Source organism: Triturus cristatus, chromosome 3_2 (genome assembly GCF_964204655.1).
Source record: "Triturus cristatus chromosome 3_2, aTriCri1.1, whole genome shotgun sequence".
Taxonomy (NCBI): Eukaryota; Metazoa; Chordata; class Amphibia; order Caudata; family Salamandridae; genus Triturus; species Triturus cristatus.
The window spans coordinates 755277142-755302168 of NC_140584.1; the positions used below are offsets into that span (position 1 = coordinate 755277142).

Consider the following 25027-nt stretch of genomic DNA (forward strand, 5'->3'; position numbering starts at 1 on the left):
AGCCACACTGGTGTACAACATGGCAAAACCACATTGCCAAAGCCAATAACTCTTATAGGTGAGACCTATTGGCTTTTCCAATACTTGTTTTACCATTGTGGGCATAGCTTGCACAACCAGGACCATAAGCCAGAGACATCACAATTCTTGCTCTAGCAGGGCAAACAGTCATGGTGATGGTCACACTCTGGCACTGATTACAGGCATTGGCAATACCAATAGGTCTTGTTTATGGAGGCACTGTCAACCCAGATGTAAAAATCCATATACTTTAATAACTGTTCTCCTTTGATCTGTGCTGCTGCCAGAGAAAAACACCATACATTATCTAGTTATTTAAGACACTTCAATGGCATTACATTGGCATGTATGTGCCCCTGAAAGTTCAACTCAATGAGTTGGAAAAATAAATAAAATGATTACAGCTGTGTGGAGGACAGGCACAATCATAACATATACTACTGTCTCCAAACATATGGGTGGAGCAAAAGCCCCTCTCCTGGTGTTTCTCACATACTTGTGTGGTGACAGCTGCGCTGTCAAGCCGGACAATCAACAGACCACTATGCTGGGTAAGTCAGGAGCTACCTTGTTCATTGCCAAACAGCTTATCTCTAGGCAGAAGCACCAGTGGACTGGGAGAGAGAGCTTAGAAATGTCATCTACAGTGACATCAAGCATGGATACCAGGGCATCCCCCCCCCCCCTAAAATGAAAGTACCTAACAGTTTCAATGGTGATTTCAGAGTTTCCTTTTTACCTCTGTTCAGATGGCAGCTAGCCAGGGAGCTTGACTGCCAACTCTGAGCCTTGGGGGACCCTCATACCCCTAAGAGCATAGCAAAAGGAATTTGGTCTTATAGGGTAAAGGAGGGTGATAATGTGAATGAAAGTGAAATGGGCATCGGTATGAATTTTCTATACAACATATACAGATGAATCAGACCATACTGACGAATAAATATGGGCATTTCTAACCTGGCTTTCCTAATCCAAACATCACACAAATACTGATGTACTGTACTGTTTTGTTACCTTCATGAAATGCCTCTGGGAAAACTGTATTGTGTAGGATCATAATGCAGCAGATCCAGATGGACTGTATAATCCAACCTCTGGGACACCGTCCACATGTCCCGTTTCATGTTACCTTGGACAGAGTATAATTGTGAGATCTTACATGGAACGAAGTTGTTCAATTCCTTACCTGATTGAAATATCCATATTAAAGTAAACATGGATGTCAGAAAGTGAATTATTAATTTGAAAGGGGAGGACCCTTACCAACTGAATAAATACACCTTGGTTAGGTCTCAATACAAGGCTTAGTGAAACTCTGCTCTAGCCATGATAGCTGCGGCACAAGCAGCGCACAATTCCCTGGAGAAATACATGTTACGTTCAAGCAGTAGAAACCGGTTGGCCGGGACCAAGGGCAATTTTAGGCCATCCACAGTGGAACAGAGGTCAAATAAATGAAGCAGGTTGCCCAAGTCAAATTTATAATCTTGGTACTTGTCACTTTTTTGGGAACTATTCAAAGAACAAAAATGAGAGAGAGAGATTTAAGACTATTACCCCCTAAGAAAGGATGGACAAATCGCATGACCTACACAATCCTGACCCTCTCGTTCGCATCAAAGAATACAAAGAGCACAAAGTCAACCATGGAGTTCTTGAGTATGATGTAACAGCAACACCCGCTTGACATATCTCTAGTATAGCTCCCCACAATCAGTAATGAGTCAGAACACTATGCCTGTCTCACATCCTGTCCAGCAAAAATAAAAAGACCGAAATCAAAGAATACACCATTAAATAGATCAAATAATTTTTTGAATGCATTGTCTCTGACCTTTCACCCCATCTGAAAGGCTAAGCAAATTAAAAGAAATTTGTCATTAACAGCAGATCAATACCTCAGGACCCCAGTCAACAACCTTTGGAATATTGTGAATAGCACTGTTCACAATATTCCAAAGTGTGTTGCTTTCGGTCCTGAGGTATTGATCTGCAGTTAATGCCTCACCTCCCCTGTAGCAGTAAAGAACTGACTCATCGCCTGCTTTCTCTGTGCCTCACCTCCCCTGCTCCTCACTTCATCTTTGATTTTTGACGCATCTAAGGTACTTTGTCCTGATCAAGCACAAGCATTGATTTTTAAGAACTACAACTTTATTTTATCTTTCTTAACATAAATATTGGCTATTCTTGCAAACTGGTGTGGAGTCATTTTGCAGTGTTTTCACTGTGTTACTGTATGTGTGTGTTTGTGTTTGTATGTGTGTACAAATACTTTACACATTGCCTCTGGGAAAAGCCTAACTGCTCCGTGCCAAACTACCAAGGAGGTGAGCAGAGGTTATTTTAGGTGTGTAAATTACTTACCCTAACTAGAGTGAGGGTCCTTACTTGGTCAATGTGCAAACCAATGCCAACTAAAGCCCCCGTTTCTAACATTATTCATAATGGATAGGTCATCATGTTTGTGCTCTATTTGTTATCTTCACTGCAAGTCACGGTGGTTCTTTTCCGACTGAAACTTCTTCAAGAAGACTCTCTAACAAGGGCTCAGTAATGTATCCTTTGTCGAAGGACCTTCTGCTTGCATGTGGTACTGATTCAATTTAGTAATGGTTCACTGTTGTTTATGCAGTTTGTTCTGACACCTCTGGATCAGGGCCGGACTGGCCGTAGCGGGCACCGGGCAATCCCCCGGTGCGGCCCACAGGTGGGGGCCGGTTTTGGGCCCCTGGGGGCCGTTTTTGTTACAGGCCATTTTTGCAGCATAACTGCAAAATCGGCCCTGTAACAAAATCGGCCGAAAACCGGGCCTCGCAAAGTGCTCGGCAGCGCCCCCAAGCCCCCGGGGGCCGGCCGAGCAATTTGCCAGGGCCGGTTTTGGTTCCCAGTCCGGCCCTGCTCTGGATGATATTAGGTCAGAGGGGGCTGAATCGATATTCATGCAGTCGATTAGACCTTAGCTGGTAAGGTTGCATGACGATTCTAAAGTTTTATTTCTGATTTGTTAAAAATTTATTTCTTTTGCTCACACCATAATGAATCTGCACTTTCCGTGTTTGTCTATGATACAATTTCCTTTATAGCCCTCGATTTCGGGCATGAGCCAGAGACCTTTCCTATGCTACTATTGATGCTTAAGGATTTCTTGCTGATTTGCTGGATATGTGGGACTTAGTCTATTTTTAATTTTGCCTATTATACTGCTTCGTCCTATTACTGAGAGCCTTCCTGGCAATGACTTTAAGCATTTAAATGGAAGTAGTGCATTTACACTTTACTTATCCTGTATTGTACCTTTTGAATTTTTGTAATACATCTCCATAAATAAATGTCTTATTACACTCTAAAACGGACTTATTGTGTCTGTCCTTTTCTTTTTAATTGTATTTATTTAACTATTTTAGAGGAGACGATCCCAGCCATACCAGATGCTCACAACTACCGAGCCATATGCTACAGGAGTGTTCACAAGACACCCAAGTCCACTGGCCTGCTTGCTCCCTTCATCCCCAGAACCCCCAACACCATCACCATTCACTCTTCCTCAAGCACTAAGGGCACTGACATGACAGCCATCTCCCCCAGAGGGCGCCCATGACACATTTTACCTACAAGCCCCATCCCCCCACCTCTCCTCAAGTGCATCCAGGCCACCCCGAACCTTCAGCACCCTCACAAAGAGTGCACACAACGAAACTCTGACCCACGAGCCTAAACCCTATTTCTCCCAGATCACACCAACGATCCATCAGCCCAACCCTAGGGTCTCAGGAGCCCTGCACCTTGTATCCTAGCCCTCGGCAGGAGTGATGGCGTGACTGACCTGCCTCTCACTGCACCATACCACCACCACTTTAGGCATTGTGCCTCTTCAGTCTACAGGTGATCATCTATGTGCTGTGCTAGCACAGCCGTGGACACTGCAGGTTTAAGGCCAAAGGTACAATGTATAGGGACGTACAGTTTACTCCCTGAGAAGAGAGGAGCTAGGTAGGACGGATAACATCTCATATCTTGTACGCATCAAACGTGCCAGCACACTGGATTCTGTCAGGGAAATGGATGTAACCAGTGGCAAGCAGCTGCCTAGAAATATAGGGACATTATCCGTGCTTAATTTGTGCCTGTGGATTCCGGTGCTCAGCACCGTACTTAACTGTCAACACCGGTACCTATGACATGACCGCTGCCACGTGGTGGTGCTGTTTGTGCAATTAAAAGATGAGCAGAACAACAGTTGTTTATCAACTCAATATAAATTAAAAACAACGAATACAAGCCGCCCAAGCCATTCTTATAGCTTTGGGGGCTGGAACAGTCTGAAATGTCACACGTGTTCCAGTGTGACGGTTAGTAGTTGTGTAGGTATTGTCATTGAAAGGTGACCTCCTGGCGAGGGCCCTGGCACTTATTTTTTTTCAAATTACTCCCTGGGAACATGGAATTACAAACGATGTTCGTTCACCCTATAATCCTGACCCGGCATTTCTATGCAGTCTCTGTCAGCATTCTTGCAAAAACGTTCTATACATTAAAGGTTCTTAAAGGATGTACTTAGCCGGTTCGATTCTATTAGATTTACACAATAAGACCAAAGTAGCACAGAGTGAGGCAAGTTTCTGAGGCAGTGCCCGGGGAGGCAGGAAACGTTTTTTCTTTCCCATAGCTACTCATGACAGGAGAGATTACAAAGGACTCCAGATCAGGCGCTGACACCTGCTGGGTGGCCTCCGACCATCTGCCCACAGGTGTCGGAGACAGCGCAGGTAGGTTGATGGGAAACGCTAAGCGCCCATTCTTTGAATGGAGGGGGGGCTGCGACGTGAGGTGTTCCTAAGCCTACACCTTTATGGTGATGGCTGATTTGTTTCTCCTTCCTCAATTTGTTCTGTAAATGGTGGATACATGCACCTTGCATGGGGTATGTGTATTATGACCTGCCAATCAGCCCTCTGTCCCACCTACCGTAGAGTATCAGACTCAGTACAGGACACAATGTAATTCCTTTGCTCGCCCCCCCCCCCCTGCTCTTGCTGCTCCCTCTGCTGTCACAGCGCCAGTGCTTTTGCTTTACATACTCTGTCCCTTCTCTATCTGCTGTGCTCTCTTTGTCCCATCTTGTTGTGCAATGTCTGCTCCCTCTCAGTGCCCTTTTTTTTTCTCTCCAGATTTATATAGCGCGGACTAGACCCGAAGGTATTGGAGCGCTTTACATGCGCACCAGTTACATTACACAAGGACACATTTATATATATATATATATATATATTTTTTTTGTGTGTGTGTAGGCATGGGCAGATTAAGTGATTTGCCCAGAATCACAGGATGTGGAGTCGGCCCCGAGGCTCGAACCTTGGTTTCTCAGCTCCAAGGTTGGCAGTCTAGCCGTGAGACCGCATCCTCTCCCTTTCTGCGGTCTTCTGCTGCAGTCTATGCTCCCCTCTGCTGCGGCCTCTATTCCCACTTGCACTGTTGTATGCCCTGTTTGCCCACCTTTCATTGAAACCACTCTCCTGTGTGCTTGCTGTTCCCTCTCTTCTATGTCCTAACGCCTCCACTTTCCACCTTTTCTCTGTTCCCACTCTTTCTAGGTTGTCTTTGTTTTATTTGTTCTCTCTTCAATGACCTGTGTATTGGAGGTCAGTCACATTGAGGCAAAGACAAGCCTAAAACTGGCCTGCCATCCTCATGTAATAAAAAAAATTAAGAAATCTTAAGAAATAATGCATACATACAAGCATAGTTGGGAGGCTTCGAGTTAGCTCTCTCCGTCCACTGGTCTGTTCAAATCTCATTAACATTTTGCTTCCACCCATCTTAGCATACAGCACAGGGCAATGGGTCAGCCCACTTAGGCAACTTACTGTTTTGCACATTGAGTGGCGGCATGTTGCTCGATCACGTGTGCACATCTGCCTGAAAGGGACTGAATTTCAGTGTTAAGGCTAGATTAGTGTACCAGTCTTTAAGTTATACATTTTATATTTTGCCTTCCTTTCTATTTATTTGTTTTTTTAAGAGTGCTTAGCAGCTTTAATGTGATACTGACCACTTGCTTATTGCTGATTTCATATGCAGTCCCCTGCAGCAAGTGGGCATCTTGGAAAGGTATCAACTACCACAAACTACAAGGTGATGGGTGCAGTACTTGCATGAATCTAATCCATTCGTGAGCGCTAGGGACCGCATTCTACTCTGTCTTTTACCACCCACTATGCCACTGTTGAAAACAAAAACATGATAAGTGGAAGGCTTAAATTAACCTCAGGCACCGGCAATTACCCGGTGTCACATGCCAGTCTATTGTTTTTTTGCCCAAGATGCTACCTAAAACAGGAACCAGCCATATGCACATTAAAACTACGTGATCCTAACGAACTTTGCCTGCCACCATCCTCTGAGTTACATACGATCAAACATGACAACATGATTGACCTTCTGGCGAAAAGAATGGGGTTAACTGGTGCTGTTTTAATCTGGTTTCCCTCATTCCTTCATAACAGAGCTCAAAGAATCAAAGTCAATAAAACCCTTTCGGACATTACTCTGTTCTTGACTAGAGTGCCTTATGGATCCACACTCTCACCCATGCTATTCACCTTGCTCATGGAACCCCTTACTGAAATTCTGAAACACTCAAACATACATTACCACATGTAAGCTGATGATACACAATTGTACTTGAAAATTTCCTCATCTGAAGATACCAAACTCTTAACTGCTCCCCAGTGAAAACCGAACAATGGTTAACCCATGATCAAGCTAAGCTAAACACCCTCAAGACGGAATTCCTCCTGATCGCCCTCCACAATCACTCTGCTCCCATAGAAGAATGAATCAAACAACTTACAACACTCAACTACACCCCACATGTTGTTGATTCTGCTAGATCATTAGGCATAACACTGAATATGCAAGATCACATCAGTGCAACCACCAGAGGAGACAATTACCAATTGAACACACTAAGGAAAATTAAACCCTTCTTGCCCCAGGATGACTTTCAGTTATCAGTCCAATCCCTAGTCAGCTCTTGATTAGATTACAGGAGTGATACTCTTGCAGGATTACCCACAGCTAAACTGGGTCAGTTAAGAGCCACACTGAACTCAGCTGTGAGACTCATCATGGGATCCAGAAAACTCAACCACATTACACCAGATCTAAAACATGTTAAATGGCTCCCATTTGAAGCAAGAATTCAGTTGAAGATAGCATTCATGACGCACAAGGCTCTTCATTATAACATTCCCGACGACCTGGCAAAAAAACTTAACCGTCTAGTAGGAGTCGTTCCCTAAGAAGTGTTAACTCTCTATTGATGAAGCCACAAAAGTAAAACAAACAAAAAACGTATACCCGCTCCTTTTTTGGTGTTGCCCCAAAAACATGGAACGCACTACCTCCTGAAACTAGATATAATCCCAAAACTAATTCCTTCAAGAATGAAGTAAAACTGCTGTTGCTGATTCGATACCATCATCAGTAGATCTGAAGTAACTCAGCTTGACTATTTTTCCTATATACATCTCTGGATCCTGAATTTACGAAGCCGTTTGTTACATTGTATCTCTTCTTTTTATTGCTTGTTCCTTTTTGCCTATGTATGTTTAACTTGTTTGCTGTTTGTAAAGTGCTCTGATATCCGGACAGGTCATGTTCGCGCTATATAACATTTCTCAAATAAATTAATAAGTAAAGTCTTTTTGGTCCCATTCCAGGCCCTGAAATGGGTTGTCTTGGAGAGGGTGGTGGCTATCAATGATAGCATAGAGAAAGCGCTGGCAACCAGAGAAGCTTGTTGGATTTTTACTGAGAAGGCGGATCTAACAGGCCTAAATGACCATATTGAGTGGAATAAAGTTAATAGATAGTAACATCATATCAATGATCCCATAGGGTATAGTTATGACCTGATGGGAGTTGATTAAAGAAATGATTGTGAGTAGCGCAGTAGTGTAAGATGAAAATTGCTGAATTCCCACTTTGAATGAGTGCAGGATTTTTGGGAAGTAAAGGATTGATGTACGCTGGGCATTTGCAGGAACCCTCGGTCTACTGGGAAGGGAGAGCCCCTTGTAATAATGATGTAAACTGATTTAGTTCTAAATTACCTGCTTATACAGATTTGAGGAACACTTATGTGAATCTTGTGTATTGCCTTTACGTTGTTATGCTGCGTTGGATTGTCAAACAATATAACATCTGACTAAGAGCTTTTTATGCGCGATAGTGGATGTTCCAAGATGGCCGCCGTTGGCGGTGGAGATCCGAGTAGTCCTAACACTGGCCCCTTAACACGTGAGGCGGAAGCAGGGGGGCGTGGCCCAGAGAGATAGCATTAGAGACTGTGAAGCGGATTTGAATTGTGGCGGTGACGAGATACGGATCGCTCCGATACTGGTTGTGGTGAGATTTCTTAGCCGCGGTACAAAGGCTGCGAAACGTTGTGGGGGCATTATGGTGCGCCGGGCATCGTCACGTGTAATTACGGTGAACATACGCACTGCCGTAACTAGATATGGTTGTGGCAGGACGACTGAAGTAAAAGTGACTGGAATAGTTTCAGTCGGGTGTTGGTTGAGTAATCCTGTGATGGCTGGTAATTGAAATGGATACATGAACAAAATACTGCTGCTGCTTGAGTATAGCGGGTGTTTATTGAAATGTGCAGAACGAGATTTGAGGATATGTAGCGAATGCATGTTTGTGGAAAATACCAAAGAGAATATGCCTTGGCACTTAATGAGAAGATGCAAACCTTTTTTCCACAGGTGGAACACGCGCTAGCGACTGTGCACTTCCGAAAATCGGGGAAAAGAGTATTTAATACAACCCTGTTTGGTATGGTGAAGGCTGGTATGAATGCCCTCGGCCTTTACATGGTAAATACACTCATTGAAATGGATATTTGGTGTAGACTTGATTATAAGTATAAATGGCTGGTCCATCCTTTTATTGAGGATTGAATAGAAAATTGCTATTCTTCTTCTCTCCTTTTTCCTGCTTTTTATAGCCCTTCCGCAACACAAAAGTATATGTCCAGTGAGGCGAGTGATTGAAACCCTATGCCCTGATGAATTTGCCACAATAAGGATAAATGGCAATGAAACATGTTGGCCTTCCTTACAAAGGTTAGCAACATATAGTGCTTTTATTTTGAGTGAACTCACCGGTTTGAATAAAGAGGGTGACCTACAGTGAGTCTGCAACTCAATTTTAATATTGTTCGGAACACTCGTTCTTTGCAATACACTGGGTTCTTCTTTCTCTCTTTCTGTTTATGGGGACAGCAAAGTCTCTTTTTGAAATTTCTTTTCTTTGTCGGTCTACTTTTTCTCCACTGGACACTAGTTTTCTGATTCTTGTGAGTCGGCAACCAATGATGACAAAACGTGGGCATACTGGCGAGAACCAGCTGGTAGCCTCCCTGGTTTTGCGTACGTGAAGTGCCCTCTCACTTTTCACATCTATTTCTCTGATTACTTTTCTGAATTCTGGTGATCTACTTTGTGTGAAAAATATTGTTAGGCAACGGAGGGTAGTGTTGCAGGTCTTTTAAACTGAAATTTAAGAGGTCCAGGACTTCACTAATTTGGACGTGATGCCAGAGATTGGGGGGAGAAAGGTATTCCCAATAGTAGAGGAGGTCCTAAAGTTCAAATGTGATTCCTCTTGATGCCAAGCCCTTATTGGTTTTGACCCATTCCATTGGGAACAGTCCAGCCTGAACTGCCAGCCCTGAGTCCCTCTGAAGAGGGACATAAGCAAACCAAAACCAGTTTCTGCCAATCTGGGACTCTTCAGTGGGATGCAGTCTGTGTCCTGTGGCACAGTGAACATAGGACCCATGCTAATTTGCATATACCTGGGTCTAAACTAAGAAGCACGGTGGACAAAAAAACCAAAAAGTGATGTATTGGGATGTGGCTGAAGTAATTACCAGTGGCTGAGATTAATTAAAGCTTTCCATCCATCACTTTTTTGTACTCCTCATTGTGACATCTTAAGTGTGATGAGTAAACTCAGAAGTGTATACCGTCCTCACTTTGCCACTGGAACCAAACTGCACCCAACTAAACAGAACCCAAATAGGTTTAAGCCGGTCTTGGGTTGCTTGGGTTCCGGTACAGAGAGTACCGGAATTGGCAGTTCAGAGTGTTCCAATTGGAGCATCTCCAAGACTGTGTTGCATATGGCTGGGACCAATCTACGGTGTCATTGTGGGCAAAAATATGATGGTTTGCAATGTGGCTCGAGTAAATACAAGTGACTGAGATTAGCTAAAGCTTTCAATTCATCACTTTTTGTATTCTTTATTACCATGGCACTATAGATAGAGGCCTGCCTTATGCAAATCGAACCTGACTCCTCGTGGGAACAGTCCATCCCAAACTGCCAGGTGGGGCCCCCTCCAGAAGGGAACACAAGCAACCATGCACAGAAAGGCAGTAGAGCAATCACAAGTGGCTGAGATTCATTCATTCAAGCATTCCAACTCACACTTTATTTGTTTAATTTGAAATGGTGTTCAGCATACTATCTAATTTTTTCTTGTTCCAAAATGAACTCTATGTGATAAAACATTGATGTAGCATACTGAACGCCATACTAAAATGGCAGAAAGCAAATACTAGTCCAGTACCATGCCAAACCCAAACACTGCCAACATAGATGACTAACAAAACATTAAATAACATACAAGTCACACCCAAAACATATTGCCATAACTTATTCGTATGCAGTAATTAAGTAATTTATATGTATTGCGAATGGTGAAAAATATTTTAGTTTGGTGGACAAAAAGCTTGAGACACAATGAGATAAATATGTTTAGGTTTCTTGCATGTGACAGCAGCGCCTTATCCATTTCATAGGCATTATTTGCGCACCTATTCACGAGAACAATGTCAAGATGGGCCGACTTGTAAATAACGTGAGAAGTAAATGTGTCGAGGTTAATGGAAATTCCAAAACATTGATTCAATGGGCCAAAAAGACAGATACAGCAGTACATGTAGAAGGGTACAGTGACTTTATTTCTCGACAGGATGGCAATGCACCGACACCCCACGGAGACGAACAGGAACAGTGAGTCACAGAGCCACCACACGTTCATGGTTCTTTTCATCACAACAGTGGTCAGAAACATGCACTATTAAAAAAGCAGTCATAAAGAGGCTCCCGTTAGAACGTGTAATACAATATTATCGTTTATTCAATGGTTAAGAATAAATAAACAGTGCATATGTTTTTGCTTATGTGCGCACAAACTCCATATTGGGCATCTACACTATCTTGTTCTGAAGTGACTGAAAGAGGAACTGGGAAAAACGCGTCTCTATTTTCCTGGAGTACGCCGTGTAGTCAGGGTTGCTTTGTTGTTTCAATGTCAGCTGGGTGATTGTGCTAATGCTGCACCAAAAAACAATGTAAACAAGCATTGACATAGCCAATAGGTCTCGCCTTTGGGACCTTATAAGTGTTTAGCCATGCAACAGTTGCATAACTAAATACTTATAAGGTCCCAAAAGCGAGACCTATTGGCTATGTCAAGCGGCCGTGCAGCCGCGAAAGTGAAAGTGATCGTGATCAAACATCAAAGCGGCCGTGCGGCCGCCTTAAAGTGAAAGTAATCGCGGTCAAGCGCGGCGCGCGCGCCCGCACACATGCACTGTAGCTCTAGGCTGGCCTGGTAGCACTTTTTGGAGCCCTCTCAAAAAGTCTCTCCAGACCAGCGCATGCGCTGGTTCAGGCGAGACCTAAAAAGCACAAGGGACACCTTACTCACATGGAACCAGGGTACATTACAATTTAAACAAAAACAGTAGTTTATGTGGCCACGTAATGATTTAATATCACAATATAATTCTCAGCACAATCACAGTTAACTGGGAGTCTATGAATGTCAGGGAAAGAAGAACATGTAACACAGGAGGTATGGAGAAAAAAGCTTTTTTAGATGTGAAAATTCACACATTTTTTTTAAATGTATCAGTGTTGAGTGTCCCAAGTGAAAAAAAGCGTTTGATAGTAGGGACTGGGATTGGTTCGTTTTCTAACCAATTCCAGTCCCTACTATTAAACTAGGAAACTGCTAACATTGATTGTGTATCCATTGAATGGTCGTTTTCTGTAACAACATTGAAACCTTGCTTTTAAGTCACAATTGATACTCATAGGTTTCACGCTTTTTTTTACTTGGGACACTCAACACTGAAAATTTATAACAAATGTGTGAATTTTCATATATAAAAAGCTTGTTTCTCTATACCTCCTGTGTTACATGTTCTTCTTTCCCTGACATTGATAGACTCCCAGTTGTGCTGAGAATTATATTTTGATATTAATCATTGAGTGTCCACAGGAACCGCTGTTTTTGTTTAAATAGCACCAAAACGCAAGTCCTGTATGTGACAAAGGTTTTAATGGAAGATATCTGGCTCTCAGCGAAGTCAAGGATAGCACAAAAGAAATGCATCTGTTAGTGCTAATGGCTCAACCCACACACAGTATTACACACAGCATTAGTTGAAAAGGCCAATAGGGGAATCTGGTTAATGCCCGAAGGGCTAGTCAGACAAGTCATTGTGTGGTCCGGTTTTTGGGCTGTTTGTGGGAGTGGTTTGTGTCCGGATGGGCCTTTTTTTAATGTTGATTTTCCTGCAGTTGCCACAAACATTGCCTGCACCAAGCCCAAAGGTGCAGTCTCTCATACCTGACAAATCACATAAACAGCGTGTCTCGCAGCAGCTGAAAAATAAAATGATATCGGCTGCTGGTTGAGCCAGCGTGTGTGGGGTCGGGCGGGCCAGGCCATGGGAGGGGGATGGAGTAATGTGAACTACTAACTGTGCATATCTGCTTGGCCGGCCAAACAGACATGCGCAATTAGGTTTCTCCAACCCAGCTGTATTGTACAGCCGGGTTGGAGAAACAGCACAGACTCCCTATGCCTGAGTGCAGCATCAAACCAGCCCGCTCAGGCCAATCCCCACGCTGCTTACATAACATGAGACCAGCGCGGGGATTGCACTGGAGTCTGCTGGGACCTGGAAGCAGAGGAGCTCCGAGGCGCAAGGCAGCACAAGCAGCATGAGGTACGTTTTCTTTTTCTTTTTTGTATCCTTCCCCTGGGCTCCCTGTGCTCCCCACCAGCACTCCCTCCACCCACCATACCACTCAGGGGCGTAACACAGACCCCCGCAGCCCCCACGGTGCGGGGAGCCCCGCAGGCTCCAAGGAGCCCCCACAGCACAGCACTCGGGCTGCAGAGCTCCTGATTGAGCCCGGATGAGGCCCCTCCACGTGTCTTGCAGGGAGGCCCCCTCGAGATTTGTTACGCCAGTGGTACCACTATTAATATGTGTCAGCTGCCAATGGCGTCTCGTACAAGTTCAAAACTGCCTTGGTTTGCAAATTCGCAAATGGGGGCTACTTTATTTTGGCATCCGGTCCTATTTTAAGCCTAACTCCGACCCTCACATGTATGTGTAAAGACAAAATACAGCGCTCTTTTTAGTCTAATGCACACAACATGAATAATTGTGACTGTCTGCAAAGCAACCATCCGGAAAACAACATTCTATATTTAACAAGAAAGTATTACATCAAGAGACGTGGAATATTTAGAAGATATAATTTCTTCCAGGCAGTTATGCAATACATGGGATTAGGCAGAGAGCTCTACTTCAGCTCTGATGGTAACTGCATGGGTGCTGTTGTAACTATAACCCTTGAAACGTTCAATATACTTAACTTTGTTTTCCCACAGAGAGGCACAGAACTTATTGGGTTTGCCAACGCTTGTTTTCATTGTAGAAATAATACACTCTACAAGTGAATGCTGCTATTAAATCAATTTCGTCAGACAAACATAGCACACAATAACATTTAAGAGACTTTCAAAGAATTGGCATACACGGAATAATGTCCGAGGAGATGCACTTTTTTTTGATAATGGTCACTGCAGTTGTGAGGACTGCTTAGGTACATTTCTTATTTTTGCTCATTAATGTAACGATGGGTAATTATAATTAACCTAAGTTCGTACATTAGACAATGAAACTGCGTTTTAAATTAATGATTTTAATAGATATTCTGAGAGATATCTGGCCAGTGGTAATAAAGAATATAGTAGAGGATAATAAAAGGGATATATTGCTTTCAGCACTTTATGCCTGTCCACTTATTTCATTTATCAGCCAGTGGGGCATGAGACGGCGGACAGTTTTTTTTTACCATTTCCAATATTGTTTACAACCAGACCAGAGAGATAAAAGGATATGGCTCAAAAGTTAGAGGAAGATGCTGTTGGTGTTACAATGAGAGTCATTTGATTCTCTCTGCTCATTGACTACTCTGTGGTTACTCTACAAGTCAAGTTCTAAAAAGGTAGGTTGTACTAACAGCAGAGATGCACCCCACACGCTATTATTCCAGGTGCACGCTTGGCGTCGTGCAACTAATTCATTGTAGCTGCACACTTGTAAAGGCAGCAGATTTACCACCACAAGATGGGAGCTGGAAAGTAAGAGAATGGAAGCAGAAATAATTAATTTGCAATTTAATCTCATTTGCCTTTTTACACTTGATGTGAACAAATATTTGTTATTCATTCAATATGTGGCATTAGGAGTATGAGCTCAGATGTGCAATGATATGTTACTTTGTTTTTATACATCATGTGACTGCAATTCCCAAACACCAGCTTACTGCAGACACTGTGGTGGATGCGTTGCCACATGAAGGTACGTCTTCCTCACCCATTCCTTACTGCATGAGCAGTCTTCTGCTCTCACAGAAATTGATTAACTAAACCAGCAAGAAGAATACACCTAATATGGCCACCCTTATCCCAGCATCCCAAAAACAGGATGTGGTTAGGTGTGGCTTCCGGTGGGGGTAAGCCCACCTAACCACATCCTGTTTCGTTTTTTCTGGGACCAGAAACGATGCCTGACACCAGTCATTCGAGGTGTTTTCTCATTATATTAATAGTGGGCTTTTGTTTTCTTTGAAAACCTGCTTTAGTGGTATTTGGTTGATTTAGGGAGTCGCTATGACACGGTGGGCTGTCGTGATAGTAGCGGCATGCAGCAAGCCTCATTAATGATGGCCAACTTGCGTCTTCTCACGAGTTTTGAGGAACATTTTGGCAGCGTTGCTGGGCAACAAAACTGATTTTAGGTGGTACAGCCTGAGAGCTGATACCAGCATTATGGAGCGAGAGGTGATTGGCGAGGCTGATTTGAGCAAGCAGGCTGGGCCCTCCACAGCCCTGACATCAATGGAATTGTTACAAACCATGATTTCTGCAGCTGTGGAAGCTGCTATGAGGGCCAGGGAGGCGGATCCGATGCCTCGTGAGATGCCTCACATGGACCCCGATCTCTTGCCAGATACTGAGGATGAGGATGTCAAAGAGAGATTTGTGCAGGGTACAGACTTGGTGGAGGTACTGGCACACATTAGGGATAATTTGGGGTTTACTCCTGTAGTAGCTCCTTCTGAGGAGATTTTTGTAGCGCATTATCAGCACGCTGAGCGTGAACCCTTTCTTTGCACAGTTCCGTTGTTAGGGTGTTGTCCAATGAATGGAAGGATTTGGAGTGCCAATCCTTTCCGCTTTTTCTGTTGAAGTGGTTTCTGTTCGAGGATTTTGGAGAGGAATTTCCCTCTAATGTTAAAGTTGACAATGTGATGGTAGGTCTTTTGACTCAGAGGCCTCCTGTCTTGGAGGATACTCTGCCCTCTGACCCTGTAGACAGGATAATTGAGACTGTCGTGAAAAGGTCTTATTCGGGTTCTAACTTTTCAGTCAGGGCAAATGCCTTTTCAGTTATGCCTAGCAGTCCCTGATATGTGATTTTCAGGGCTTAGCTGAAAAGATGACAGAAGAGGCAGATTGTTCTTCGCTTCTTGGGGCTATGGACTAACAGGTCTGTTATCTGTCAGACATTTCTTTTGACAGTCTTTGCTCTTCTGCAGCTGCATTTGGGACGACTATTTAGGCAAGCAGGAATATCTGGATGCACTCATAGAAGACAGTTTCCTTTGCAGGAGGCCGTACTTTTAAAGGTACCTTTTTCTGGTTCTAAAGTTTTTGGTCAGGAACTGAAAGATTTAGTAATACAGACTGTTAAGAACAAGAAGTTGATCACTCTACCTAAGCCGTTTAGTGGGGGTTTTGCTTTCCAAAGAGCTTTTGGCCAGAGTTCGGCCAGAGGTTCTTCTCGGCACTTTCGAGGCAGGGTTTGCGGCCAAGGCACCCTTGGCAATAATAAATCCAAGTTTCAGCCTCAGTCTGGTTTTCCAGTTACACGCCCTGCCTCCTCCAAAAGTGTGACTACACCTCAGGTCTGTTGGTGGGAGGAATGACTCCAGGCCTCCAGTCACGTATGGCTGATGACAATATCAGATGCCTGGGCTCTAGAGGTCATGTCCTGTGGCTACAAGATTCCATTTGTATCTCTTCCTCCTCCTTTTTTCAGGGTAACTCCAGTTCTGTGGAACCCTCTGAAATGAGACAGTCTGCTGGAGGGTGTGCAGTTGTTGCTGCCCAAAGACACAATTTCCGTAATTCTCCCCGGGCAGGAAGGCCAGGGTTTCTATTCAAACCTCTTTTTGGTTCAGAACCCATCCAGAGCATTTCTTCCACTTCTGGACAAGTGGTAAACAGGTACGTTCCTCACCAGACATTTAAGATGATGTCTCTACAATGAATTATGCCGTTGATAAAAACAGGGGATTTTTTGTGGTCAATCAATGTGAAGGATGAATACCTGCACATGCCTATCTATCCAGTTCCCAGATGGTTCCTCTGGCATCCATTATCAGTTCAAGGTCCTGTCTCTTGGGTTAGCCTCCAGCCCCTGGGTCTTCACCAAGGTGGTTGCCCCTTTAGTGGGTATTATTCCTTCTGCTGGAGTTCAGGTGTTTCCGTATTTAGACAATTGGCTCATTGCTTCTCTTTCTTCCTTTAAGGCACAAGACGATATTCAGCACGTTTGTGAGGTACTGGAGAAGCAGTTAATTGGTGCAGTGTTTCTAATGGATGTAGGGCAAGTACTATTGTCAGAGGAGAGAGGAGCATACATGGACATTGATGTCTCATTTGGAGTTTCTTCTGAACCAAGACTTGGGTCCTATGAGAAATTGGTTTTGGAGCTGGGGGGAAATGGCTTTGACTCTGGCAATCATCCCTTGGAGCTGTTTACATTTGTTCTCTTTGCTTCTGTTGCAGTATTGGAATCCAATGTCACAGGATTATGATTTCCTGGTTCATGTGAAATTGGTGATCAAGGAAACTCTCCAGTGGTGGTTGGTAGAGGCCTACCTGTCTGGGGGATTTCTGCTGACTCACTACAGATGCAAGCATGGTGGGCTGGGGCAGCATTTGTCACCCTCATTTGGCTGAGGAGGAGTTGTTGCCAAATCAGATGGCCTAGTCGTCCAATGGAAGGGAGTTGGCAGCAGTCTGGAAGGCCCTCCTCCTTTTGCCCAGGTGGTTTGTGTACAAACTGACAACAGTGTGGGGTGTGCTTACATCAACAGACAGGAGGATATGGGGTCCACAAATTTGAATTTTCTGGCCTGGAAGATTTGCTGTTGGGCGGAGCAGAATCTGCTGTGTCTGTCGGCATGTCTGATTTTGCAGGGATGTTCTGAGGCGGAAGCTGAATCTATTCAGCAGTCCAGTCGCCCATCTACTTTGAAGATGTATGGGTGTCATTGGAGGAATTTTAAAAAGTGGTGTGGGGTGAAGGCGGTGTCTCCCTATGTGGTTCTGGTCGGCGGATTAGAGGGATTGGTGTATTGTTGTCTTCTCCTCCTTTACTCATGTTTTTTTAAGATCATGTGATTTTGAATCCCCGTCCTTCTTTTCTCCCTAAAGTGCCTGCCTTGTTTCATTGCTCAGAGGACATTGTTCTGTCAGTGTTTTTTCCAGAGCCTGCATCGGATTATCATGTCCAATTGCATGCTCTTGATGTGAATAGGGTATTGTCCATTTATTTGTCACGGACTGAGTCTTTCCATAAAGTGGATTCTTTGTTGGTTAGTTTTGGCCTTTCAACTAATGACCTTCGTCCTTCCTCAGTTACTTTCTCCAGGTGGGTTGTTAGCTATCACATGAGCTTATGTTTCTGTGGATCAACAACTGCTGGGTTCTGTGCATGGCAGATCTACTAGGGGGATGTCGTCCTCCTGGGCAGCATTTGAGTGAGCCTCAAGCTGTGATATTTGTTGCACCGCTACTTGGGCATCCCTGCATACCTTCATGTCCCAGTATAGGTTATAGGTGGGTGGTGCTTCGTCTATCTCTTTTGCGGATCATGTTTTGTCTGTGGTACATGATGTCAGATTATTGTATTGTGGTTTAATTAAACACATGATGTTGCATATTGACTTATAGTTCAGCGTATTGTTTGTATTTATCTTGTTAAACCAAAATGTGTCTGCTTGAGTATTGGCTTATGCAATAATGACTAGAGAAGGAAGATATACGAGGAGGTAATGCCCGGTTACTTAACAGTAAACTATATTACTCCGATTATAGGTTTTCCTCGCATCAGTCCTGAATTCTCATCCCCCTGGTCCCATCCTACATTTTGGTTCTTTTGGGCTTGGATATTTCAGGATGTGGTTAGGTGAGACTTCCAGTTATATGGCATGCTGGGATAGGGGTGGCCATATTCAGTGTATTTTTCTGGCTGGTTAAGGTAATCAATTTCTGTGGGAGCTGAGAACTGTTCATTCAGTAAGCACTAAGATGAGGAGGAACTGTACTCAGAGTAATGAAGTTTAGTGGTAAGTAACCAGGCATTTACATTTTGAAGGATGCCAGGGCGCACGTTACACTGTGGACACCGAGCCAGGAGGCCTTAGAGATTGCAGCAATGTGCTACATAAAAACAACAAGGAATAGCATTGTACATCTGAGCTCATAATACTAATACTGTCCACACAAAAGAGGTAGGAGTGCAGGATGTAACTGTATAATCTTGTGCAAGTGGAATGTGCTTAGTGAGAAAAAACTGGCATCACTCACAAATTGTAACATGCTTCATCATTGGGCTTCTAACATAACAACCCTGTGTAAACCAACGCCTGGGGAGGAACAAAGGGGAGGGGAAGACAATACAAACATACAAATAATAACGGGATAAAAAAAATGTGCACTTAGTGATCATTAAAATTAGCTCGGGTATATCTGCTGCTGTGCTTTTTTCCTGGATTACTCAGCCAGGGTTAAAAGAGAATAGGATGGTGGTAAAAAAGATTGTTAGTAACCGTTGACCCCTCCTTTCTGCATGTTCGTCAACATGGTTCATCCAATTTCCAATAGCCCTCAATAGAAGGTCTGTATGGCTTTCATCAGGACCTCTTGATCCCTTTTTAAGACCCCGCCTGTCCTACCCTAACTCTATAGGCTATTTGGGTAATTTCCCTTTTCATTCAGGGGATATGTAAACATACTCCAGTGGTATTGAGTTTCATCAGTAGCAGAGCAGTGCGAAGGCAGCGGTCTCGCCTTGAAGAATGTGGGACTACAGGAAGCCACTCCTACTCCCACGCCATTTCCAGCACACATACTGATGTGTCATAAGACGTGCCATAGCTGTTTAGCAATGCCATACTAAAATACATATTCCAAGAGAAGATCTACTTTAGTGATAGATTTACAATCACTATATTTGAAAATGTGAGGATGTTTTAGGTGGCCCCATGTGACGCACCGTATATATGAACCCCCACCATTTAACAGCAAACAGCAATGGTGGTAAATCCGATATTAAATTAGGCTGACTTTTATGAAACTCAAAAAAGCCCCAATTGCCTGGTGCGTATGTAGCCATCTTTAAAGTACAGACCTTATACAGTGCTACTGTCTTTAGTATTAAAACATTAGGGACACGTTTCATAAGCTACTTGGTGAATCAGTACCAACCTTGCATTAGTCTTAGGTCTGCAGGGACCTTGCTCACTGCTATACCCGGAGTTTTAAAAAATCTCTTTCAGCTTTTTGGCTCCCAAATTATGGAATACTATGCCTAGATCTGAGACAAGAAAGGTGAGAACCAGCTTTTCACCAAGAAACTCAAGACCTGGCTCTTTAGGCAAATCTAGGGCCTGTCAAACACGTCTCGGTGGGGTCTGCACTGAGGGGTAATCTATCTTAGCAGGGGACACCCTGGATGGCGTAACCAGGCGCTCTATAAATTGCATTATTTGTATTAGTTTTATCAAGACACTGCTCGTCGAACGTACTATTTGTATTATGAAGAAATATACAATCAAAATCACCTGTATGTAGGAAACCTCGCAGAAAGCACACCACACCAAATTGATTGATTATTCATGGCATGTTAGTGAATAGGCTCCAAACCCCAGCTAAAGGCAGCGTCTTCATTCACTCAATCAGTCCGATATCTATAAATATCGCGTTTAATTATACAAGCCAAGCAAGTGATATACAAACGGAACCAAAACTTGCATCTGTTCATGTCCTTGAAGCACCCGCTCCACACACTCACATAACACATCTGCATCTGCGCCTCTCCTCTGTTGAGGCAGAACTCCTTGTCATCTCGCTAAAATTATCATTCTGACACCAGTCATCTTAATTATGCGGCTATTCCTCTGTCGCCGCCAACCCCTACCCCTAACCGCAGCAGCTTCAAAGCAAAAAGTGTTTTTAAGACGCGCACTTTATTTGATCGGCTTCCTTTTAGGGGCAGTCTCTCTTTTGAGCAGCAACAGGACCAGCCTTCCTAACCAAGCAACTTCAGAAGGAAAACGCTTTATTGCAGGAACGCACTCTCGCTTTTACGCTGAACACAAACCTCCTCTTACAGTTCTAGATTTAGAAGAATCTTTTCTCCTCCTTTCCTCACTCGCACTCGAAGCCACTAATTCAAACTTTATGCGGGAGGACATTACACGGAAGATACGCACGCACGAGCCTCTCCCTCGGCAGAGGTCTCAGTGAGCGTTAAGGAAACCTAAAACACACACTCAGAGCATCTGAAGAGGTCTCTTCGTGAAACTGTTCAGCGGAATGCCAGCCCACTGCAGGCACGCGAACATCCGATTCCTTACGGAGGCTGGCTCGGGGCATTTCAAGCCCGAGCCGCCTCTCATCAGACAGGAGCGTACACGCCGGTGCCCGAGGCACGGTCTGCACGGAGTCGCAGCTTCACGTGTTTTGATTCACTCCCGGAGCAGTGCCTGGTGTCACTGCGGAACTAACATCACGGGGTTCGTTCTCCCTTCTAGACATCTCAAAATGTTTCAGAAAACACAAGAAGTGAAACTACTTACTTCGCTCGGTGAAGCCAGGCAGGAACTAGGGGAGGCGGAAGTGTTGCTGCTTGCCTTAATGGCTTTCAGATGTGGGAGAGATGGCACTGAGAGCTGCTGTGCACAGCGCACTACATCATGGGTGGAACTGCTGAGGCGTTCGGACATCTTACATGCCTTCCTGTTAGCTTATTTTGGGATCCGCGCCAAACATTACTTCTTTAAAAAGTATCCATATCCACAAACTGTCCCGGGTCTTTAAAAAGGAAAGTAAAAATACGCGTACAATACATTTCACAACCCCATGTGTTTTCGCTTCTTCTAACAGTCCATGCTGAAGGGGGGTCCAGACCGCCCACTAGCATGACTCGTTGCAGGGTATGTTATTGTGGAGTGCTGAGATACACGCGAGACACAGCCTTTTAGATGGCTAAACTCCAGGCAGGCATCTTCAGGTGGACATTATCCAGCATCCTTGAGACTGCAGAGATACTACCTACCATTTTCTGTGTCATGGATCATTCAGTGCAATATCACAGTTCATCACAATTTTCTTTTTTTTTAAAACCAATGGCATTCCACAATCTGCCGAATCATCATTTGCATCCCATCACACTAGGGCAAATCGTGTAATTTCAGGAATGGTGTGATTCTCTTGTTACTCAAAATCCTCGAAATTACGCCAGTAAGGTCCTTCGCGCAATTACAGAGCTTTCACCGGGAAAAACCTTCAGTGAACACACGGGAGCAACAGAACTTGCGCAGCTGTTGTTATCGGTGCTTTGTTTATATGCGTCTTTGCCCCAAAATGTATGTATTAATTTAAGGATGTATTTCGTGCCAAAACATAGCAGTAAATAAAGGGTTTGCATTCACCTCACGGGGGGCATAAAGGTCCGAAAAAGTAAGTAGCAAAGCTGACGGCAATGGCGGTCGGGTACGTAAGCATCGTTCCATCAGGGCCGCTTACACTTGGGAGTGTCTGGGGGCGCAGTGTCTGCTGACACAAGCGATGCAGCAGCGCACTTGATTTGTCCCCCCACTGGTAGATCCGACTACGGGTGGCAAGCCAATAAAGGTGGGCTTCGTTGAGTAGTTCACTAGCGTATGTCTGCGGCATCTTCAGTAATTGTCTGTGCGCGGCCTGTCCCGCTACGTCTCTACTAACACGCTCCAAATCAAGTAGTTGTGCCTCGATGCTAAATAGTTTATCACTTCGCAGTCAACGCTGGGCAGCACAGAAGGCTATGTCTGAGCCCCGGAGAGTAGGCTTCATAGCCTCCCAAAGGGTGACCGGCGATTCCACCGTGCCTATGTTTAGTATTAGATAATCCGTTAAAGACGTAAGCATATGGGCCCTATATTTCTCATCTCGTAGCGACCATGGTGACAAACACCACTGAAAACAGGAGCGTCGAGGGATAGAAGAATGAACATCGGGGAATGATCTGATAATCCCCTAGGGAGAATTGTGGTGTCAAGCAGTCTATGTGTGTGTGCCTCCGAAAGGAAGACATAATCTAGGCGTGAAAAGGAATCATGAGCATTGGAAAAAATAAGTGCATATCAGGATGCATAGTTCTCCACGTGTCTACCCACCCCAAGCCACGGACCAGGGGCAATAGTTTGGAGTCAGGAGGCTCCGTAGCTCGAGCCGTGAGACGCCATCTATCCTGTATTGAGGTCATAACATCATTCCAGTCTCCCCCAACAATTGATATCGTAGACGGGAGGTCAGTCCAAAGCATTGTCAAGTTTTCAATCAGGGACCACGAAAGAGGGGGAGGGGCATGTACACTAGCTAGGATAATGGGATCTCCATATAGTGTTCCATATAATACAATAAATCTGCCCTGCAGATCCGACCACGTGCGGCTATGGGTGAAAGGGACACTACGGTGTATGAGGATTGCAACTCCCCGGGAGCCTCTAGTAAAGCCAGCATGGAATACGTGTGCAAACCCAAACCATCCCAGACAGGGTGCCTTTGTGCCTACCAGGTGCGACCCTGTACACAGAGAACCCCCGCCCTATGTCGCTTAGCCTGTCGCAGGACAGCACCCCGCTTGATCTTGTCTAACAATGTCTTAACATTCCAACTAAGGACTCGGAGCCCCCTACTCCCAACCCCTTGCCGCATATACGGTGATGGTATATAATTATGAACCTAATAGCATGGATGACATTGGCAACTTCAAAAGTATACATGGCAGCATATGTAGTGGCAATAACAAATAACATCAAACAAATCAAGAAATCCTGTCCCCCCGCCACCCATCCCATCCTATACCTCAAAACAATAGAAGTATCTATCGTGGTGAGCTTCGCTCCGCTGCCCCAACAGAGGCAGGGAACAGCTCTACACCAATGGATCCCCATTGAACTGTCCCCAACTAGAGTCTCAAATACCTGAAAAAAGAAGATTGGAGAGGAGGCCTCATGTAGGTCCATATATAGTGCCATCGGCGTACACAATGCACAAATCACAGCAGTTAAGACCCCCATCTGTGTCATATATTCAAGAGAAACAAAGAAATAAGGGAAGTGAGTGAGTTTTCACCAGTCAGTCCATTCAATGTACCACCACTGCCAGCAGTCTTCAGTCACCCTGGTGTGCAGGAGAGGAGTCACGGAGAGCACCATCACCACAGGAGCCGAAGGCACCCTGAGACTTCGAGCGGCGCGTCAACTGTGATCTCCGGATTGTGGTCTTTTTAGTCTTAGGAAGGGGCTGTGCCGCTTCTCCAGAGGACGATTCCAAATCAAATCGTGGCAGGGTGTGAGGCTTGAGTTTCCGTCATTCGTCTGTCCAAGCAAAGAGCTCCTCAGGGGTGTCAAAGAAGAGAGTACAAGATTCATAGATGACTTTCAGCCGGGTCCGGAAATAGTAGAGCATATTGGAGTTTGAGATCTCGCAGCCGGGCCTTGGCAGCTGTGAATGACTGTCGACGCTGCTGCACCATTTTCGTATAATCGGGAAAGATTAGGATAGGGTGAGAGTCATGGTGAAGCTTGCCCGCCAGTCTGGCCTATGCGAGAACTGCGTCTCGGAAGTTTAAAAATCTAGCGATAATAGGTCGGGCCTAGCTCTCGGTGGAGGTTTCTGCGTCAATGTGCGGTGAGCTCGCTCAATAAGGAAGCATGAAGAGATAGACGACTGAGGGATCCAGATTTTTATCCACAGGGTGAGGAAATTTTCAACGCTATTGTCTTCACACCCCTCAGGGAACCCCACGAAGCAGAGATTGTTCCTTCGGGCCCTACCCTCAGCGTCCTCTGCCCTAAGTGCGAGCCCCTTGGTGACAGATTCTAGAGCGGACACCTTCTTTTGGAGAGAAGCAACCGTATCTTCTGCGGTTGAAATCCAGCCCCAACCAGGATGGTAGCAGTGCCAGGGGGCAGGTGGAAGAGGGAACCACCCAGCAACGAACAGGCACTTCAGGACCAGCAGAAGGCAGGCGTGGAGTCAGTCCACAAGCAAGCTGCACAGGGACCTAGCCCGGCTGCCTCTACCTACAGGCGACCCCTAACCCCTCTAATGGGTGCCACCACCAGGTCATGCACCAGCTGCACAGCGCGGTCCACGTGTGAGGATAGTGCCCAGGGAGAGCAAGGATAATGTCATAGGCCCTTGTTGCACAGACAGCAGCACCTGTCTTTGTCCTTCACGATGTCTGGGTTGATTGCTAGAGCTCTATGC

General features: G+C 44.8%; 1 protein-coding gene across 9 annotated transcripts in view; it reads right to left on the reverse strand.

Annotated features, from left to right (window-relative positions):
* GULP1 (GULP PTB domain containing engulfment adaptor 1) overlaps positions 1–25027 on the reverse strand; it is a 1880853-nt gene that overhangs the window by 726659 nt on the left and 1129167 nt on the right. The window contains exon 1 of one of the 9 annotated variants that reach the window (XM_085648832.1): positions 21349–21492. The exons of the other annotated variants lie outside the window; for them this stretch is intronic. The gene's annotated coding sequence lies outside the window, so the exon portion shown is untranslated. Of the gene's footprint in view, positions 1–21348; positions 21493–25027 lie in introns of those variants that run through there. 9 annotated transcript variants of the gene reach the window in all.